This window comes from Tursiops truncatus, unplaced genomic scaffold (genome assembly GCF_011762595.2).
Source record: "Tursiops truncatus isolate mTurTru1 unplaced genomic scaffold, mTurTru1.mat.Y mat_scaffold_448_arrow_ctg1, whole genome shotgun sequence".
NCBI lineage: Eukaryota > Metazoa > Chordata > Mammalia > Artiodactyla > Delphinidae > Tursiops > Tursiops truncatus.
The window spans coordinates 1-19,320 of NW_022983307.1; the positions used below are offsets into that span (position 1 = coordinate 1).

At 68.3% G+C, this 19,320-nt stretch overlaps 8 non-coding genes and 1 pseudogene across 8 annotated transcripts; all 9 read right to left on the reverse strand.

Annotated features, from left to right (window-relative positions):
- Positions 1–85: 85 nt before the first annotated feature.
- LOC117310855 (5S ribosomal RNA) lies at positions 86–201 on the reverse strand (annotated as a pseudogene).
- A 2,674-nt stretch (positions 202–2,875) lies between these two features.
- Positions 2,876–2,992, reverse strand: LOC117310852 (5S ribosomal RNA). Its single transcript, XR_004524895.1, has one exon. It is a non-coding gene; the product is annotated as a 5S ribosomal RNA (ribosomal RNA).
- Positions 2,993–3,917: 925 nt separating this feature from the next.
- On the reverse strand, positions 3,918–4,034 carry LOC117310854 (5S ribosomal RNA). The gene has a single exon (XR_004524898.1). It is a non-coding gene; the product is annotated as a 5S ribosomal RNA (ribosomal RNA).
- Positions 4,035–6,740: 2,706 nt separating this feature from the next.
- LOC117310831 (5S ribosomal RNA) lies at positions 6,741–6,859 on the reverse strand. The gene has a single exon (XR_004524874.1). It is a non-coding gene; the product is annotated as a 5S ribosomal RNA (ribosomal RNA).
- Positions 6,860–9,559: 2,700 nt separating this feature from the next.
- LOC117310842 (5S ribosomal RNA) lies at positions 9,560–9,678 on the reverse strand. Its single transcript, XR_004524885.1, has one exon. It is a non-coding gene; the product is annotated as a 5S ribosomal RNA (ribosomal RNA).
- Positions 9,679–10,611: 933 nt separating this feature from the next.
- Positions 10,612–10,730, reverse strand: LOC117310853 (5S ribosomal RNA). The gene has a single exon (XR_004524897.1). It is a non-coding gene; the product is annotated as a 5S ribosomal RNA (ribosomal RNA).
- A 2,698-nt stretch (positions 10,731–13,428) lies between these two features.
- LOC117310856 (5S ribosomal RNA) lies at positions 13,429–13,547 on the reverse strand. The gene has a single exon (XR_004524899.1). It is a non-coding gene; the product is annotated as a 5S ribosomal RNA (ribosomal RNA).
- Positions 13,548–16,247: 2,700 nt separating this feature from the next.
- LOC117310857 (5S ribosomal RNA) lies at positions 16,248–16,366 on the reverse strand. Its single transcript, XR_004524900.1, has one exon. It is a non-coding gene; the product is annotated as a 5S ribosomal RNA (ribosomal RNA).
- A 932-nt stretch (positions 16,367–17,298) lies between these two features.
- Positions 17,299–17,417, reverse strand: LOC117310832 (5S ribosomal RNA). Its single transcript, XR_004524875.1, has one exon. It is a non-coding gene; the product is annotated as a 5S ribosomal RNA (ribosomal RNA).
- Positions 17,418–19,320: the final 1,903 nt, after the last annotated feature.

Here is a 19,320-nt window from a genome sequence, read left to right on the forward strand (position 1 = left end):
CCTGCAGCGGGGCCCGGCGGGGGCGGAGCCGGCGGCCCCCGCCGCGGGCGAGTAAAAGGAGAAGGCGGGAGAGCGGGAGGCAAAAAGCCTACAGCACCCGTATTCCCAGGCGGTCTCCCATCCAAGTACTAACCAGGCCGACCCTGCTTAAGCTTCCGAGATCAGACGAGATCGGGCGCGTTCAGGGGTAGGGCCGTAGACGGGGCGGGGGCCGCGGCCTGCCTCTTGATGGCCAGTTTCGCTGGCGCTGGCGCCTGAACGCCAGCCTGGCGGCCGGCCCGCCCCGGCAGGGCCCCCTGGCCCGCCCAGCAGGGGGAACGGAGGTCTCGGGTATCGGGCGGCGGCGGGGGGTTTGGCGACCACCTCCCAGCCCAGGGCGGCCGTGACCCAGCAAACCCTTCGGCGCTTGGCGCCCGCCCCAAGATCCCGCACGGTCGCCCACAGGGACGTGGCCCCGGAGACTTCAGGGCCCGGGGCCCGCGGTCCCTTGGGCATCGGCCCTGCCCGCCCACGCGGCGCTCGGCGCAGCCCGGCCGCAGCCCGGGCCGGCCCTCCTGCCCGACAGCTTGCCCGAAGCCACTGGGAGCCACCATTGAGTCGCCACGCCCCTCAGCCCGGCAAGGCCACCCCTGCCCCACACCCCCCGCCGAGCTCAGGACCCCGCCCTGGTGGCCGGCAGGCCCGGGGAAGCGGCCCCTGCCCTCGATCCCGCTCCCGCACGCCGCCGCGGTGACACGCCAGAGGGGCGGGGTGGTGGTGGGGCTTTAGTCGGAGGGAGCTGTGGAGGGACACTCCGGCACACAGGTGGCGGCGCCGGGGCTGGGCGCCGGTGGGGGCGGCCAGTGCAGGTCGAGGGGCTCGTGGGCCGAAAGGACGGCAACTGGGCCCGCGGCGGAGTCTGGGTCGGAGGGCTCTGAGCCTCCATCCGCTCTGGGTTCCTCGGGGCTACCGGCCCGAAGCCTGGTAGCGCGACAACCCCACCGGCCCACAGACGTAGCCTCCCCAGCTGTGCTCACAGCGAGTCCAACCGCAGCCTGCACCCCTCCACGGGACACTTGGATTACTCCCGCGATCCCACGAGGTGCGGCACCCGGCGGCCGCATGGGCTGAGATCCTGCCCTTGCGGCGCCCTGTGGCCACCTCCGCCTCCCTCACGGTACTGGCCGAGGCCTCGGACCAGCGGGCCCCGCTCCCAGCTCAGCGCTGCTCCTCCGCCCCTCTCACCTCCTGCCCGACGTCCAGGCTACCGAGCACCCTCCACCCCCGCCCACCTTCATGCCACTCAGCCGAACCCAGGAGGCAATGCAACTACCAGGTGTATGACAGTCTGGTGCTGAAGCGCAACCGCAGGAGGGCCAAGCGCGGGCCAACTCGCTGCTACCTTCCACTCGGCCTCCAGGCCCTCTCTGCACGGGAGCCAGACTGGGAAAATGAACTTACCAGCAGCAAATGGGGGCGGGGGCAGGGGCAGGGGCGGCAGGGCATGGAGAGAGGAATAAAGAGCGCCAGAGTCCAGGAAACATTGGTGGTCTGTGGCTTGGAAGCGCCACTCCTTCTGCCAGCCTGGGTCCCTTGTCTGGCTTCCTGCAATAAGAAGCCAGGTCCCCTTCTTGGCCTGAGGGTCCCTTTGGTTTAGTGGCCACAGTTCTGCCAGCAGGCCCCTCCTGGTCCTATACCATGCACTAAGTACATCTGCAGCTGCAGACTCCAACCCCTGTCTCTGGGCACCTCCTCTGTGTCTCAGCTGTCCCTGTCCACAGAGAGCCCTCATACAAGAAGTTGCTTCCAAACTGGGAGTTCCACATCTGGGCAGGTCCAGCTCCAGGCCCAGTGAAGGAATGAAAAGGCTGAGGCTCTGGACTCCAGCCAGGCCTTCAGCAGCCTCTGAGGCCAAGGTCTTCCTAGTCTCAAGAGGGGCCAAGAGACGCAATGTGTCATTTGAACAAGTGAAGTCAGCGGGCGGTGAGCGAATGAATGACCGCGCGAGGGGATGTATGCCGGCCACCGGGCCCTGTTTTGACTGTCCAGGCTCAGCTTACCTGACCCTGGTTACCAGGGAATGCCCACTCTGGGCCCTCCTTTTCATCCCTCCCTCACTGTGACCTCACACCTGCCCCATTATGACCCAGTCTGGCTCCCAGTTAAAACTGGAGGGCAGGGGCCCAGGCAGTCCTGGACCCAACGGCCATGGGTGAGCGAAACTACTACCGAGCCGAGCCGTTCACTGGCCCCATCCCCAGGAAATGCCAGGAGCAAGGATACTCAATTCTTCTGATCCCGGTCAGCTTCATCTGCTCAACGTGGGGATCAACGTGGTGACTATGGTCAGGGCAGGATCTGTGCAGCGCGGTTGGGGGAGCCCTGGGTCTTGAAGGGGCTGAGGTGGGAGGGCTGCTGGGGTGTGACCGGACAAGGGTTGGATTTCAGGGCTCACCCTGCTCCCGGCCTCCCCCCCTCCCCTTCTTTCCTCAACTCTGGAGGCATCTGAAGAGATTCTTGCGGGCACTTTTTCAATCGTATTTTCCACAAAGGTGAGTGGGCGCCGGCGTGGTTCAGGGATGTGGGCCTGTCCCCTTTCTTCTATCCCTGCCTTGATTCTCAGCCCCTCAGGAACCCAGGCCCTGACCCATCTCGCCTTTCCCCACAGACAAGCAAGCCAGCTGTGTAGGCAGCCATCGATGCGCATGCGCTGCTCCGTGGATCCCAAGAACCTGTGCTCAAGAGTTTCTTCCCGCTTCTGCCATCGCCCAAGCTTCCTGCTCGGGCAGGCAAACCACCTTGACTACTGCCTGCAGCGGGGCCCGGCGGGGGCGGAGCCGGCGGGCCCCCGCCGCGGGCGAGTAAAGGAGAAGGCGGGCGGAGCGGGAGGCAAAAAAGCCTACAGCACCCGGTATTCCCAGGCGGTCTCCCATCCAAGTACTAACAGGCCCGACCTGCTTAGCTTCCGAGATCAGACGAGATCGGGCGCGTTCAGGGTGGTATGGCCGTAGACGGGGGCGGGGGCCGCGGGCTGCCTCTTGAGGCCAGTTTCGCTGGCGCTGGCGCCTGAACGCCAGCCTGGCGGCCGGCCCGCCCCGGCAGGGCCCCCTGGCCCGCCCAGGCAGGGGGAACGGAGGTCTCGGTATCGGGCGGCGGCGGAGGGTTTTGGCGACCACCTCCCAGCCCAGGGCGGCCGTGACCCAGCAAACCCTCGGCGCTTTGGCGCCCCGCCCAAGATCCCGCACGTCGCTCACATGACGTGGCCCGGAGGCTTCAGGGCCCGGGGCCCCGGTCCCTTGGGCATCGGCCCTGCCCGCCCACGCGGCGCTCGGCGCAGCCCGGGCCGCAGCCCGGGCCGGCCCTCCTGCCCGACAGCAGCTGGCCCGAAGCCACTGGAGTCACCATTGAGTCGCCACGGCCCCTCACCCCGGCAAGGCCACCCTTGCCCCCACACCCCCCGCCGAGTTCAGGACCCCGCCCCTGGTGGCCGGCAGGCCCGGGGAAGCGGCCCCCTGCCCTCGATCCCGCTCCCGCACCCGGCCGCGGTGACACGCCAGAGGGGCGGGGTGGGGGGGGGCTTTTGTCGGAGGGAGCTGTGGAGGGACACTCCGGCACACAGGTGGCAGCGCCGGGGCTGGGCGCCGGTGGGGGCGGCCAGGTGCAGGTCGAGGGGCTCGCGGGCCGAAAGGACGGCAGCTGGGCCCGCGGCGGAGTCTGGGTCCGGGCCGGCACCCCGGGAGCGTCTGGGGTGCGGCTGCCTTCCAGGGCCGCCTTCTGGCCGCCTGGCCGGCCGGGCCGGCGGGGAGCGCCCCCGCCGGCGCGCGCCGTGGTGGGAGGGGCCTGAGGAGGTGGGGCCTGCAGCGGGGCCCGGCGGGGGCGGAGCCGGCGGCCCCCGCCGCGGGCGAGTAAAGGAGAAGGCGGGAGGAGCGGGAGCAAAAAGCCTACAGCACCGCGTATTCCCAGGCGGTCTCCCATCCAAGTACTACCAGGCCCGACCCTGCTTACTTCCGAGATCAGACGAGATCGGGCGCGTTCAGGGTGGTATGGCCGTAGACGGGGGCGGGGGCCGCGGGCTGCCTCTTGAGGGCCAGTTTCGCTGGCGCTGGCGCCTGAACGCCAGCCTGGCGGCCGGCCCGCCCCGGCAGGGCCCCCTGGCCCGCCCAGGCAGGGGGAACGGAGGTCTCGGGTATCGGGCGGCGGCGGAGGGTTTGGCGACCACCTCCCAGCCCAGGGCGGCCGTGACCCAGCAACCCTTCGGCGCTTGGCGCCCCGCCCAAGATCCCGCACGTCGCCCACAGGGACGTGGCCCGGAGACTTCAGGGCCCGGGGCCCGCGGTCCCTTGGGCATCGGCCCTGCCCGCCCACGCGGCGCTCGGCGCAGCCCGCCGCAGCCCGGGCCGGCCCTCCTGCCCGACAGCAGCTGGCCCGAAGCCACTGGGAGCCACCATTGAGTCGCCACGGCCCCTCAGCCCCGGCAAGGCCACCCCTGCCCCACACCCCCGCCGAGCTCAGGACCCCGCCCCTGGTGGCCGGCAGGCCCGGGGAAGCGGCCCCTGCCCTCGATCCCGCTCCCGCACCCGGCCGCGGTGACACGCCAGAGGGGCGGGTGGTGGTGGGGCTTTAGTCGGAGGGAGCTGTGGAGGGACACTCCGGCACACAGGTGGCGGCGCCGGGACTGGGCGCCGGTGGGGCGGCCAGGTGCAGGTCGAGGGGCTCGTGGGCCGAAAGGACGGCAACTGGGCCCGCGGCGGAGTCTGGGTCTGGAGGGCTCTGAGCCTCCATCCGCTCTGGTTCCTCGGGGCTACCGGCCCGAAGCCTGGTAGCGCGACACCCCACCGGCCCACAGACGTAGCCTCCCCAGCTGTGCTCACAGCGAGTCCAACCGCAGCCTGCACCCCTCCACGGGACACTTGGATTACTCCCCCCGCGATCCCCCACGAGGTGCGGCACCCGGCGGCCGCATGGGCTGAGATCCTGCCCTTGCGGCGCCCTGTGGCCACCTCCGCCTCCCTCACGGTACTGGCCGAGGCCTCGGACCAGCGGGCCCCGGCTCCCAGCTCAGCGCTGCTCCTCCGCCCCTCTCACCCTCCTGCCCGACGTCCAGGCTACCGAGCACCCTCCACCCCCGCCCACCTTCATGCCACTCAGCCGGAACCCAGGAGGCAATGCCAACTACCAGGTATATGACAGTCTGGTGCTGAAGCGGCAACCGCAGGAGGGCCAAGCGCGGGCCAACTCGCTGCTACCTTCCACCTCGGCCTCCAGGCCCTGTCTGCACGGGAGCCAGACTGGGAAAATGAACTTACCAGCAGCAAATGGGGGCGGGGGCAGGGGCAGGGGGCGGCAGGGCATGGAGAGAGGAATAAAAGAGCGCCAGAGTCAGGAAACATTGGGTGGTCTGTGGCTTGGAAGCGCCACTCCTTCTGCCAGCCTGGGTCCTTTGCTTGGCTTCCTGCAATAAGAAGCCAGTGTCCCCTTCTTGGCCTGAGGGTCCCTTTGGTTTAGTGGCCACAGTTCTGCCAGCAGGCCCCTCCTGGTCCTATACCATGCACTAAGTACATCTGCAGCTGCAGACTCCAAACCCCTGGTCTCTGGGCACCTCCTCTGTGTCTCAGCTGTCCCTGTCCACAGAGAGCCTCATACAAGAAGTTGCTTCCCAAACTGGGAGGTTCCACATCTGGGCAGGTCCAGGCTCCAGGCCCAGTGAAGGGCATGAAGAAGGCTGAGGCTCTGGACTCCAGCCAGGCCTTCAGCAGGCCTCTGAGGCCAAGGTCTTCCTAGTCTCAAGAGGGGCCAAGAGACGCAATGTGTCATTTGAACAAGTGAAGTCAGCGGGCGGTGAGCGAATGAAATGACCGCTCGAGGGGATGTATTGCCGGCCACCGGGCCCTGTTTGACTGTCCAGGCTCAGGCTTACCTGACCCTGGTTACCAGGGAATGCCCACTCTGGGCCCTCCTTTTCATCCCCCTCCCTCACTGTGACCTCACCACCTGCCCCATTATGACCCAGTCTGGCTCCCAGTTAAAACTGGAGGGCAGGGGGCCCAGGCAGTCCTGGGACCAACGGCCATGGGTGAGCGAAAACTACTACCGAGCCGAGCCGTTCACTGGCCCCATCCCCAGGAAATGCCAGGAGCAAGGATACTCAATTCTTCTGATCCCGGTCAGCTTCATCTTGCTCAACGTGGGGATCAACGTGGTGACTCTGGTCAGGGCAGGATCTGTGCAGCGCGGGTTGGGGGAGCCCTGGGGTCTTGAAGGGGCTGAGGTGGGAGGGCTGCTGGGGTGTGACCGGACAAGGGTTGGATTTCAGGGCTCACCCTGCTCCCGGCCTCCCCCTCCCCTTCTTCCCTCAACTCTGGAGGCATCTGAAGAGATTCTTGCGGGCACTTTTCAATCGTATTTTCCACAAAGGTGAGTGGGCGCCGGCGTGGGTTCAGGGGATGTGGGGCCTGTCCCCTTTCTTCTATCCCTGCCTTGATTCTCAGCCCCTCAGGAACCCAGGCCCTGACCCATCTCGCCTTTCCCCACAGACAAGCAAGCCAGCTGTGTAGGCAGCCATCGCATGTGCATGCGCTGCTCCGTGGATCCCAAGAACCTGTGCTCAAGAGTTTCTTCCCCGCTTCTGCCATCGCCCAAGCTTCCTGCTCGGGCAGGCAAACCACCTTGACTACTGCCTGCAGCGGGGCCCGGCGGGGGCGGAGCCGGCGGCCCCCGCCGCGGGCGAGTAAAGGAGAAGGCGGGCGGAGCGGGAGGCAAAAAGCCTACAGCACCCGGTATTCCCAGGCGGTCTCCCATCCAAGTACTAACCAGGCCCGACCCTGCTTAGCTTCCGAGATCAGACGAGATCGGGCGCGTTCAGGGTGGTATGGCCGTAGACGGGGGCGGGGGCCGCGGGCTGCCTCTTGAGGGCCAGTTTCGCTGGCGCTGGCGCCTGAACGCCAGCCTGGCGGCCGGCCCGCCCCGGCAGGGCCCCCTGGCCCGCCCAGGCAGGGGGAACGGAGGTCTCGGGTATCGGGCGGCGGCGGAGGGTTTGGCGACCAACCTCCAGCCCAGGGCGGCCGTGACCCAGCAAACCCTTCGGCGCTTGGCGCCCCGCCCAAGATCCCGCACGTCGCCCACAGGGACGTGGCCCGGAGACTTCAGGGCCCGGGGCCCGCGGTCCCTTGGGCATCGGCCCTGCCCGCCCACGCGGCGCTCGGCGCAGCCCGGCCGCAGCCCGGGCCGGCCCTCCTGCCCGACAGCAGCTGGCCCGAAGCCACTGGGAGCCACCATTGAGTCGCCACGGCCCCTCAGCCCCGGCAAGGCCACCCCTGCCCCACACCCCCGCCGAGCTCAGGACCCCGCCCCTGGTGGCCGGCAGGCCCGGGGAAGCGGCCCCTGCCCTCGATCCCGCTCCCGCACCCGGCCGCGGTGACACGCCAGAGGGGCGGGGGTGGTGGTGGGGCTTTTAGTCGGAGGGAGCTGTGGAGGGACACTCCGGCACACAGGTGGCGGCGCCGGGACTGGGCGCCGGTGGGGGCGGCCAGGTGCAGGTCGAGGGGCTCGTGGGCCGAAAGGACGGCAACTGGGCCCGCGGCGGCAGTCTGGGTCTGGAGGGCTCTGAGCCTCCATCCGCTCTGGTTCCTCGGGGCTAACGGCCCGAAGCCTGGTAGCGCGACACCCCACCGGCCACAGACGTAGCCTCCCCAGCTGTGCTCACAGCGAGTCCAACCGCAGCCTGCACCCCTCCACGGGACACTTGGGATTACTTCCCGCCATCCCCACGAGGTGCGGCACCCGGCGGCCGCATGGGCTGAGATCCTGCCCTTGCGGCGCCCTGTGGCCACCTCCGCCTCCCTCACGGTACTGGCCGAGGCCTCGGACCAGCGGGCCCCGGCTCCCAGCTCAGCGCTGCTCCTCCGCCCCCTCTCACCTCCTGCCCGACGTCCAGGCTACCGAGCACCCTCCACCCCGCCCACCTTCATGCCACTCAGCCGGAACCCAGGAGGCAATGCCAACTACCAGGTGTATGACAGTCTGGTGCTGAAGCGGCAACCGCAGGAGGGCCAAGCGCGGGCCAACTCGCTGCTACCTCCACCTCGGCCTCCAGGCCCTCTCTGCACGGGAGCCAGACTGGGAAAATGAACTTACCAGCAGCAAATGGGGGCGGGGGCAGGGGCAGGGGGCGGCAGGGCATGGAGAGAGGAATAAAGAGCGCCAGAGTCCAGGAAACATTGGTGGTCTGTGGCTTGGAAGCGCCACTCCTTCTGCCAGCCTGGGTCCCTTTGCTTGGCTTCCTGCAATAAGAAGCCAGTGTCCCCTTCTTGGCCTGAGGGTCCCTTTGGTTTAGTGGCCACAGTTCTGCCAGCAGGCCCCTCCTGGTCCTATACCATGCACTAAGTACATCTGCAGCTGCAGACTCCAAACCCCTGGTCTCTGGGCACCTCCTCTGTGTCTCAGCTGTCCCTGTCCACAGAGAGCCTCATACAAGAAGTTGCTTCCAAACTGGGAGGTTCCACATCTGGGCAGGTCCAGCTCCAGGCCCAGTGAAGGGCATGAAGAAGGCTGAGGCTCTGGACTCCAGCCAGGCCTTCAGCAGGCCTCTGAGGCCAAGGTCTTCCTAGTCTCAAGAGGGGCCAAGAGACGCAATGTGTCATTTGAACAAGTGAGTCAGCGGGCGGTGAGCGAATGAATGACCGCGCGAGGGGATGTATGCCGGCCACCGGGCCCTGTTTGACTGTCCAGGCTCAGCTTACCTGACCCTGGTTACCAGGGAATGCCACTCTGGGCCCTCCTTTTCATCCCCCCTCCCTCACTGTGACCTCACCACCTGCCCCATTATGACCCAGTCTGGCTCCCAGTTAAAACTGGAGGGCAGGGGGCCCAGGCAGTCCTGGGACCAACGGCCATGGGTGAGCGAAAACTACTACCGAGCCGAGCCGTTCACTGGCCCCATCCCCAGGAAATGCCAGGAGCAAGGATACTCAATTCTTCTGATCCCGGTCAGCTTCATCTTGCTCAACGTGGGGATCAACGTGGTGACTATGGTCAGGGCAGGATCTGTGCAGCGCGGTTGGGGGAGCCCTGGGGTCTTGAAGGGGCTGAGGTGGGAGGGCTGCTGGGGTGTGACCGGACAAGGGTTGGATTTCAGGGCTCACCCTGCTCCCGGCCTCCCCCCTCCCCTTCTTCCCTCAACTCTGGAGGCATCTGAAGAGATTCTTGCGGGCACTTTTCAATCGTATTTTCCACAAAGGTGAGTGGGCGCCGGCGTGGGTTCAGGGGATGTGGGCCTGTCCCCTTTCTTCTATCCCTGCCTTGATTCTCAGCCCCTCAGGAACCCAGGCCCTGACCCATCTCGCCTTTCCCCACAGACAAGCAAGCCAGCTGTGTAGGCAGCCATCGCATGTGCATGCGCTGCTCCGTGGATCCCAAGAACCTGTGCTCAAGAGTTTCTTCCCGCTTCTGCCATCGCCCAAGCTTCCTGCTCGGGCAGGCAAACCACCTTGACTACTGCCTGCAGCGGGGCCCGGCGGGGGCGGAGCCGGCGGCCCCCGCCGCGGGCGAGTAAAGGAGAAGGCGGGCGGAGCGGGAGGCAAAAAGCCTACAGCACCCGGTATTCCCAGGCGGTCTCCCATCCAAGTACTAACCAGGCCCGACCCTGCTTAGCTTCCGAGATCAGACGAGATCGGGCGCGTTCAGGGTGGTATGGCCGTAGACGGGGGCGGGGGGCCGCGGGCTGCCTCTTGAGGGCCAGTTTCGCTGGCGCTGGCGCCTGAACGCCAGCCTGGCGGCCGGCCCGCCCCGGCAGGGCCCCCTGGCCCGCCCAGGCAGGGGGAACGGAGGTCTCGGGTATCGGGCGGCGGCGGAGGGTTTGGCGACCACCTCCCAGCCCAGGGCGGCCGTGACCCAGCAAACCCTTCGGCGCTTGGCGCCCCGCCCAAGATCCCGCACGTCGCTCACAGGGACGTGGCCCCGGAGGCTTCAGGGCCCGGGGCCCGCGGTCCCTTGGGCATCGGCCCTGCCCGCCCACGCGGCGCTCGGCGCAGCCCGGGCCGCAGCCCGGGCCGGCCCTCCTGCCCGACAGCAGCTGGCCCGAAGCCACTGGGAGTCACCATTGAGTCGCCACGGCCCCTCAGCCCCGGCAAGGCCACCCTTGCCCCCACACCCCCCGCCGAGTTCAGGACCCCGCCCCTGGTGGCCGGCAGGCCCGGGGAAGCGGCCCCTGCCCTCGATCCCGCTCCCGCACCCGGCCGCGGTGACACGCCAGAGGGGCGGGGTGGGTGGGGGCTTTTGTCGGAGGGAGCTGTGGAGGGACACTCCGGCACACAGGTGGCAGCGCCGGGGCTGGGCGCCGGTGGGGGCGGCCAGGTGCAGGTCGAGGGGCTCGCGGGCCGAAAGGACGGCAGCTGGGCCCGCGGCGGAGTCTGGGTCCGGGCCGGCCACCCCGGGAGCGTCTGGGGTGCGGCTGCCTTCCAGGGCCGCCTTCTGGCCGCCTGGCCGGCCGGGCCGGCGGGGAGCGCCCCCGCCGGCGCGCGCCGTGGTGGGAGGGGCCTGAGGAGGTGGGGCCTGCAGCGGGGCCCGGCGGGGGCGGAGCCGGCGGCCCCCGCCGCGGGCGAGTAAAGGAGAAGGCGGGAGGAGCGGGAGGCAAAAAGCCTACAGCACCCGGTATTCCCAGGCGGTCTCCCATCCAAGTACTAACCAGGCCCGACCCTGCTTAGCTTCCGAGATCAGACGAGATCGGGCGCGTTCAGGGTGGTATGGCCGTAGACGGGGGCGGGGGCCGCGGGCTGCCTCTTGAGGGCCAGTTTCGCTGGCGCTGGCGCCTGAACGCCAGCCTGGCGGCCGGCCCGCCCCGGCAGGGCCCCCTGGCCCGCCCAGGCAGGGGGAACGGAGGTCTCGGGTATCGGGCGGCGGCGGAGGGTTTGGCGACCACCTCCCAGCCCAGGGCGGCCGTGACCCAGCAAACCCTTCGGCGCTTGGCGCCCCGCCCAAGATCCCGCACGTCGCCCACAGGGACGTGGCCCCGGAGACTTCAGGGCCCGGGGCCCGCGGTCCCTTGGGCATCGGCCCTGCCCGCCCACGCGGCGCTCGGCGCAGCCCGGCCACAGCCCGGGCCGGCCCTCCTGCCCGACAGCAGCTGGCCCGAAGCCACTGGGAGCCACCATTGAGTCGCCACGGCCCCTCAGCCCCGGCAAGGCCACCCCTGCCCCACACCCCCCGCCGAGCTCAGGACCCCGCCCCTGGTGGCCGGCAGGCCCGGGGAAGCGGCCCCTGCCCTCGATCCCGCTCCCGCACCCGGCCGCGGTGACACGCCAGAGGGGCGGGGTGGTGGTGGGGCTTTAGTCGGAGGGAGCTGTGGAGGGACACTCCGGCACACAGGTGGCGGCGCCGGGACTGGGCGCCGGTGGGGGCGGCCAGGTGCAGGTCGAGGGGCTCGTGGGCCGAAAGGACGGCAACTGGGCCCGCGGCGGAGTCTGGGTCTGGAGGGCTCTGAGCCTCCATCCGCTCTGGTTCCTCGGGGCTACCGGCCCGAAGCCTGGTAGCGCGACACCCCACCGGCCCACAGACGTAGCCTCCCCAGCTGTGCTCACAGCGAGTCCAACCGCAGCCTGCACCCCTCCACGGGACACTTGGATTACTCCCGCGATCCCCACGAGGTGCGGCACCCGGCGGCCGCATGGGCTGAGATCCTGCCCTTGCGGCGCCCTGTGGCCACCTCCGCCTCCCTCACGGTACTGGCCGAGGCCTCGGACCAGCGGGCCCCGGCTCCCAGCTCAGCGCTGCTCCTCCGCCCCTCTCACCTCCTGCCCGACGTCCAGGCTACCGAGCACCCTCCACCCCCGCCCACCTTCATGCCACTCAGCCGGAACCCAGGAGGCAATGCCAACTACCAGGTGTATGACAGTCTGGTGCTGAAGCGGCAACCGCAGGAGGGCCAAGCGCGGGCCAACTCGCTGCTACCTTCCACCTCGGCCTCCAGGCCCTCTCTGCACGGGAGCCAGACTGGGAAAATGAACTTACCAGCAGCAAAGGGGGGCGGGGGCAGGGGCAGGGGGCGGCAGGGCATGGAGAGAGGAATAAAGAGCGCCAGAGTCCAGGAAACATTGGTGGTCTGTGGCTTGGAAGCGCCACTCCTTCTGCCAGCCTGGGTCCCTTTGCTTGGCTTCCTGCAATAAGAAGCCAGTGTCCCCTTCTTGGCCTGAGGGTCCCTTTGGTTTAGTGGCCACAGTTCTGCCAGCAGGCCCCTCCTGGTCCTATACCATGCACTAAGTACATCTGCAGCTGCAGACTCCAAACCCCTGGTCTCTGGGCACCTCCTCTGTGTCTCAGCTGTCCCTGTCCACAGAGAGCCTCATACAAGAAGTTGCTTCCAAACTGGGAGGTTCCACATCTGGGCAGGTCCAGCTCCAGGCCCAGTGAAGGGCATGAAGAAGGCTGAGGCTCTGGACTCCAGCCAGGCCTTCAGCAGGCCTCTGAGGCCAAGGTCTTCCTAGTCTCAAGAGGGGCCAAGAGACGCAATGTGTCATTTGAACAAGTGAGTCAGCGGGCGGTGAGCGAATGAATGACCGCGCGAGGGGATGTATGCCGGCCACCGGGCCCTGTTTGACTGTCCAGGCTCAGCTTACCTGACCCTGGTTACCAGGGAATGCCACTCTGGGCCCTCCTTTTCATCCCCCTCCCTCACTGTGACCTCACCACCTGCCCCATTATGACCCAGTCTGGCTCCCAGTTAAAACTGGAGGGCAGGGGGCCCAGGCAGTCCTGGGACCAACGGCCATGGGTGAGCGAAACTACTACCGAGCCGAGCCGTTCACTGGCCCCATCCCCAGGAAATGCCAGGAGCAAGGATACTCAATTCTTCTGATCCCGGTCAGCTTCATCTTGCTCAACGTGGGGATCAACGTGGTGACTATGGTCAGGGCAGGATCTGTGCAGCGCGGTTGGGGGAGCCCTGGGGTCTTGAAGGGGCTGAGGTGGGAGGGCTGCTGGGGTGTGACCGGACAAGGGTTGGATTTCAGGGCTCACCCTGCTCCCGGCCTCCCCCCTCCCCTTCTTCCCTCAACTCTGGAGGCATCTGAAGAGATTCTTGCGGGCACTTTTCAATCGTATTTTCCACAAAGGTGAGTGGGCGCCGGCGTGGGTTCAGGGGATGTGGGCCTGTCCCCTTTCTTCTATCCCTGCCTTGATTCTCAGCCCCTCAGGAACCCAGGCCCTGACCCATCTCGCCTTTCCCCACAGACAAGCAAGCCAGCTGTGTAGGCAGCCATCGCATGTGCATGCGCTGCTCCGTGGATCCCAAGAACCTGTGCTCAAGAGTTTCTTCCCGCTTCTGCCATCGCCCAAGCTTCCTGCTCGGGCAGGCAAACCACCTTGACTACTGCCTGCAGCGGGGCCCGGCGGGGGCGGAGCCGGCGGCCCCCGCCGCGGGCGAGTAAAGGAGAAGGCGGGGCGGAGCGGGAGGCAAAAAGCCTACAGCACCCGGTATTCCCAGGCGGTCTCCCATCCAAGTACTAACCAGGCCCGACCCTGCTTAGCTTCCGAGATCAGACGAGATCGGGCGCGTTCAGGGTGGTATGGCCGTAGACGGGGGCGGGGGCCGCGGGCTGCCTCTTGAGGGCCAGTTTCGCTGGCGCTGGCGCCTGAACGCCAGCCTGGCGGCCGGCCCGCCCCGGCAGGGCCCCCTGGCCCGCCCAGGCAGGGGGAACGGAGGTCTCGGGTATCGGGCGGCGGCGGAGGGTTTGGCGACCACCTCCCAGCCCAGGGCGGCCGTGACCCAGCAAACCCTTCGGCGCTTGGCGCCCCGCCCAAGATCCCGCACGTCGCCCACAGGGACGTGGCCCCGGAGGCTTCAGGGCCCGGGGCCCGCGGTCCCTTGGGCATCGGCCCTGCCCGCCCACGCGGCGCTCGGCGCAGCCCGGCCGCAGCCCGGGCCGGCCCTCCTGCCCGACAGCAGCTGGCCCGAAGCCACTGGGAGCCACCATTGAGTCGCCACGGCCCCTCAGCCCCGGCAAGGCCACCCCTGCCCCACACCCCCCGCCGAGCTCAGGACCCCGCCCCTGGTGGCCGGCAGGCCCGGGGAAGCGGCCCCTGCCCTCGATCCCGCTCCCGCACCCGGCCGCGGTGACACGCCAGAGGGGCGGGGTGGTGGTGGGGCTTTAGTCGGAGGGAGCTGTGGAGGGACACTCCGGCACACAGGTGGCGGCGCCGGGACTGGGCGCCGGTGGGGGCGGCCAGGTGCAGGTCGAGGGGCTCGTGGGCCGAAAGGACGGCAACTGGGCCCGCGGCGGAGTCTGGGTCTGGAGGGCTCTGAGCCTCCATCCGCTCTGGTTCCTCGGGGCTACCGGCCCGAAGCCTGGTAGCGCGACACCCCACCGGCCCACAGACGTAGCCTCCCCAGCTGTGCTCACAGCGAGTCCAACCGCAGCCTGCACCCCTCCACGGGACACTTGGATTACTCCCGCGATCCCCACGAGGTGCGGCACCCGGCGGCCGCATGGGCTGAGATCCTGCCCTTGCGGCGCCCTGTGGCCACCTCCGCCTCCCTCACGGTACTGGCCGAGGCCTCGGACCAGCGGGCCCCGGCTCCCAGCTCAGCGCTGCTCCTCCGCCCCTCTCACCTCCTGCCCGACGTCCAGGCTACCGAGCACCCTCCACCCCCGCCCACCTTCATGCCACTCAGCCGGAACCCAGGAGGCAATGCCAACTACCAGGTGTATGACAGTCTGGTGCTGAAGCGGCAACCGCAGGAGGGCCAAGCGCGGGCCAACTCGCTGCTACCTTCCACCTCGGCCTCCAGGCCCTCTCTGCACGGGAGCCAGACTGGGGAAAATGAACTTACCAGCAGCAAATGGGGGCGGGGGCTGGGGCTGGGGGCGGCAGGGCATGGAGAGAGGAATAAAGAGCGCCAGAGTCCAGGAAACATTGGTGGTCTGTGGCTTGGAAGCGCCACTCCTTCTGCCAGCCTGGGTCCCTTTGCTTGGCTTCCTGCAATAAGAAGCCAGTGTCCCCTTCTTGGCCTGAGGGTCCCTTTGGTTTAGTGGCCACAGTTCTGCCAGCAGGCCCCTCCTGGTCCTATACCATGCACTAAGTACATCTGCAGCTGCAGACTCCAAACCCCTGGTCTCTGGGCACCTCCTCTGTGTCTCAGCTGTCCCTGTCCACAGAGAGCCTCATACAAGAAGTTGCTTCCAAACTGGGAGGTTCCACATCTGGGCAGGTCCAGCTCCAGGCCCAGTGAAGGGCATGAAGAAGGCTGAGGCTCTGGACTCCAGCCAGGCCTTCAGCAGGCCTCTGAGGCCAAGGTCTTCCTAGTCTCAAGAGGGGCCAAGAGACGCAATGTGTCATTTGAACAAGTGAGTCAGCGGGCGGTGAGCGAATGAATGACCGCGCGAGGGGATGTATGCCGGCCACCGGGCCCTGTTTGACTGTCCAGGCTCAGCTTACCTGACCCTGGTTACCAGGGAATGCCACTCTGGGCCCTCCTTTTCATCCCCCTCCCTCACTGTGACCTCACCACCTGCCCCATTATGACCCAGTCTGGCTCCCAGTTAAAACTGGAGGGCAGGGGGCCCAGGCAGTCCTGGGACCAACGGCCATGGGTGAGCGAAACTACTACCGAGCCGAGCCGTTCACTGGCCCCATCCCCAGGAAATGCCAGGAGCAAGGATACTCAATTCTTCTGATCCCGGTCAGCTTCATCTTGCTCAACGTGGGGATCAACGTGGTGACTATGGTCAGGGCAGGATCTGTGCAGCGCGGTTGGGGGAGCCCTGGGGTCTTGAAGGGGCTGAGGTGGGAGGGCTGCTGGGGTGTGACCGGACAAGGGTTGGATTTCAGGGCTCACCCTGCTCCCGGCCTCCCCCCTCCCCTTCTTCCCTCAACTCTGGAGGCATCTGAAGAGATTCTTGCGGGCACTTTTCAATCGTATTTTCCACAAAGGTGAGTGGGCGCCGGCGTGGGTTCAGGGGATGTGGGCCTGTCCCCTTTCTTCTATCCCTGCCTTGATTCTCAGCCCCTCAGGAACCCAGGCCCTGACCCATCTCGCCTTTCCCCACAGACAAGCAAGCCAGCTGTGTAGGCAGCCATCGCATGTGCATGCGCTGCTCCGTGGATCCCAAGAACCTGTGCTCAAGAGTTTCTTCCCGCTTCTGCCATCGCCCAAGCTTCCTGCTCGGGCAGGCAAACCACCTTGACTACTGCCTGCAGCGGGGCCCGGCGGGGGCGGAGCCGGCGGCCCCGCCGCCGCGGGCGAGTAAAGGAGAAGGCGGGCGGAGCGGGAGGCAAAAAGCCTACAGCACCCGGTATTCCCAGGCGGTCTCCCATCCAAGTACTAACCAGGCCCGACCCTGCTTAGCTTCCGAGATCAGACGAGATCGGGCGCGTTCAGGGTGGTATGGCCGTAGACGGGGGCGGGGGCCGCGGGCTGCCTCTTGAGGGCCAGTTTCGCTGGCGCTGGCGCCTGAACGCCAGCCTGGCGGCCGGCCCGCCCCGGCAGGGCCCCCTGGCCCGCCCAGGCAGGGGGAACGGAGGTCTCGGGTATCGGGCGGCGGCGGAGGGTTTGGCGACCACCTCCCAGCCCAGGGCGGCCGTGACCCAGCAAACCCTTCGGCGCTTGGCGCCCCGCCCAAGATCCCGCACGTCGCTCACAGGGACGTGGCCCCGGAGGCTTCAGGGCCCAGGGCCCGCGGTCCCTTGGGCATCGGCCCTGCCCGCCCACGCGGCGCTCGGCGCAGCCCGGGCCGCAGCCCGGGCCGGCCCTCCTGCCCGACAGCAGCTGGCCCGAAGCCACTGGGAGTCACCATTGAGTCGCCACGGCCCCTCAGCCCCGGCAAGGCCACCCTTGCCCCCACACCCCCCGCCGAGCTCAGGACCCCGCCCCTGGTGGCCGGCAGGCCCGGGGAAGCGGCCCCTGCCCTCGATCCCGCTCCCGCACCCGGCCGCGGTGACACGCCAGAGGGGCGGGGTGGGGGGGGGCTTTTGTCGGAGGGAGCTGTGGAGGGACACTCCGGCACACAGGTGGCGGCGCCGGGGCTGGGCGCCGGTGGGGGCGGCCAGGTGCAGGTCGAGGGGCTCGCGGGCCGAAAGGACGGCTGCTGGGCCCGCGGCGGAGTCTGGGTCCGGGCCGGCCACCCCGGGAGCGTCTGGGGTGCGGCTGCCTTCCAGGGCCGCCTTCTGGCCGCCTGGCCGGCCGGGCCGGCGGGGAGCGCCCCCGCCGGCGCGCGCCGTGGTGGGAGGGGCCTGAGGAGGTGGGGCCTGCAGCGGGGCCCGGCGGGGGCGGAGCCGGCGGCCCCCGCCGCGGGCGAGTAAAGGAGAAGGCGGGAGGAGCGGGAGGCAAAAAGCCTACAGCACCCGGTATTCCCAGGCGGTCTCCCATCCAAGTACTAACCAGGCCCGACCCTGCTTAGCTTCCGAGATCAGACGAGATCGGGCGCGTTCAGGGTGGTATGGCCGTAGACGGGGGCGGGGGCCGCGGGCTGCCTCTTGAGGGCCAGTTTCGCTGGCGCTGGCGCCTGAACGCCAGCCTGGCGGCCGGCCCGCCCCGGCAGGGCCCCCTGGCCCGCCCAGGCAGGGGGAACGGAGGTCTCGGGTATCGGGCGGCGGCGGAGGGTTTGGCGACCACCTCCCAGCCCAGGGCGGCCGTGACCCAGCAAACCCTTCGGCGCTTGGCGCCCCGCCCAAGATCCCGCACGTCGCCCACAGGGACGTGGCCCCGGAGGCTTCAGGGCCCGGGGCCCGCGGTCCCTTGGGCATCGGCCCTGCCCGCCCACGCGGCGCTCGGCGCAGCCCGGCCGCAGCCCGGGCCGGCCCTCCTGCCCGACAGCAGCTGGCCCGAAGCCACTGGGAGCCACCATTGAGTCGCCACGGCCCCTCAGCCCCGGCAAGGCCACCCCTGCCCCACACCCCCCGCCGAGCTCAGGACCCCGCCCCTGGTGGCCGGCAGGCCCGGGGAAGCGGCCCCTGCCCTCGATCCCGCTCCCGCACCCGGCCGCGGTGACACGCCAGAGGGGCGGGGTGGTGGTGGGGCTTTTGTCGGAGGGAGCTGTGGAGGGACACTCCGGCACACAGGTGGCGGCGCCGGGACTGGGCGCCGGTGGGGGCGGCCAGGTGCAGGTCGAGGGGCTCGTGGGCCGAAAGGACGGCAACTGGGCCCGCGGCGGAGTCTGGGTCTGGAGGGCTCTGAGCCTCCATCCGCTCTGGTTCCTCGGGGCTACCGGCCCGAAGCCTGGTAGCGCGACACCCCACCGGCCCACAGACGTAGCCTCCCCAGCTGTGCTCACAGCGAGTCCAACCGCAGCCTGCACCCCTCCACGGGACACTTGGATTACTCCCGCGATCCCCACGAGGTGCGGCACCCGGCGGCCGCATGGGCTGAGATCCTGCCCTTGCGGCGCCCTGTGGCCACCTCCGCCTCCCTCACGGTACTGGCCGAGGCCTCGGACCAGCGGGCCCCGGCTCCCAGCTCAGCGCTGCTCCTCCGCCCCTCTCACCTCCTGCCCGACGTCCAGGCTACCGAGCACCCTCCACCCCCGCCCACCTTCATGCCACTCAGCCGGAACCCAGGAGGCAATGCCAACTACCAGGTGTATGACAGTCTGGTGCTGAAGCGGCAACCGCAGGAGGGCCAAGCGCGGGCCAACTCGCTGCTACCTTCCACCTCGGCCTCCAGGCCCTCTCTGCACGGGAGCCAGACTGGGAAAATGAACTTACCAGCAGCAAATGGGGGCGGGGGCAGGGGCAGGGGGCGGCAGGGCATGGAGAGAGGAATAAAGAGCGCCAGAGTCCAGGAAACATTGGTGGTCTGTGGCTTGGAAGCGCCACTCCTTCTGCCAGCCTGGGTCCCTTTGCTTGGCTTCCTGCAATAAGAAGCCAGTGTCCCCTTCTTGGCCTGAGGGTCCCTTTGGTTTAGTGGCCACAGTTCTGCCAGCAGGCCCCTCCTGGTCCTATACCATGCACTAAGTACATCTGCAGCTGCAGACTCCAAACCCCTGGTCTCTGGGCACCTCCTCTGTGTCTCAGCTGTCCCTGTCCACAGAGAGCCTCATACAAGAAGTTGCTTCCAAACTGGGAGGTTCCACATCTGGGCAGGTCCAGCTCCAGGCCCAGTGAAGGGCATGAAGAAGGCTGAGGCTCTGGACTCCAGCCAGGCCTTCAGCAGGCCTCTGAGGCCAAGGTCTTCCTAGTCTCAAGAGGGGCCAAGAGACGCAATGTGTCATTTGAACAAGTGAGTCAGCGGGCGGTGAGCGAATGAATGACCGCGCGAGGGGATGTATGCCGGCCACCGGGCCCTGTTTGACTGTCCAGGCTCAGCTTACCTGACCCTGGTTACCAGGGAATGCCACTCTGGGCCCTCCTTTTCAT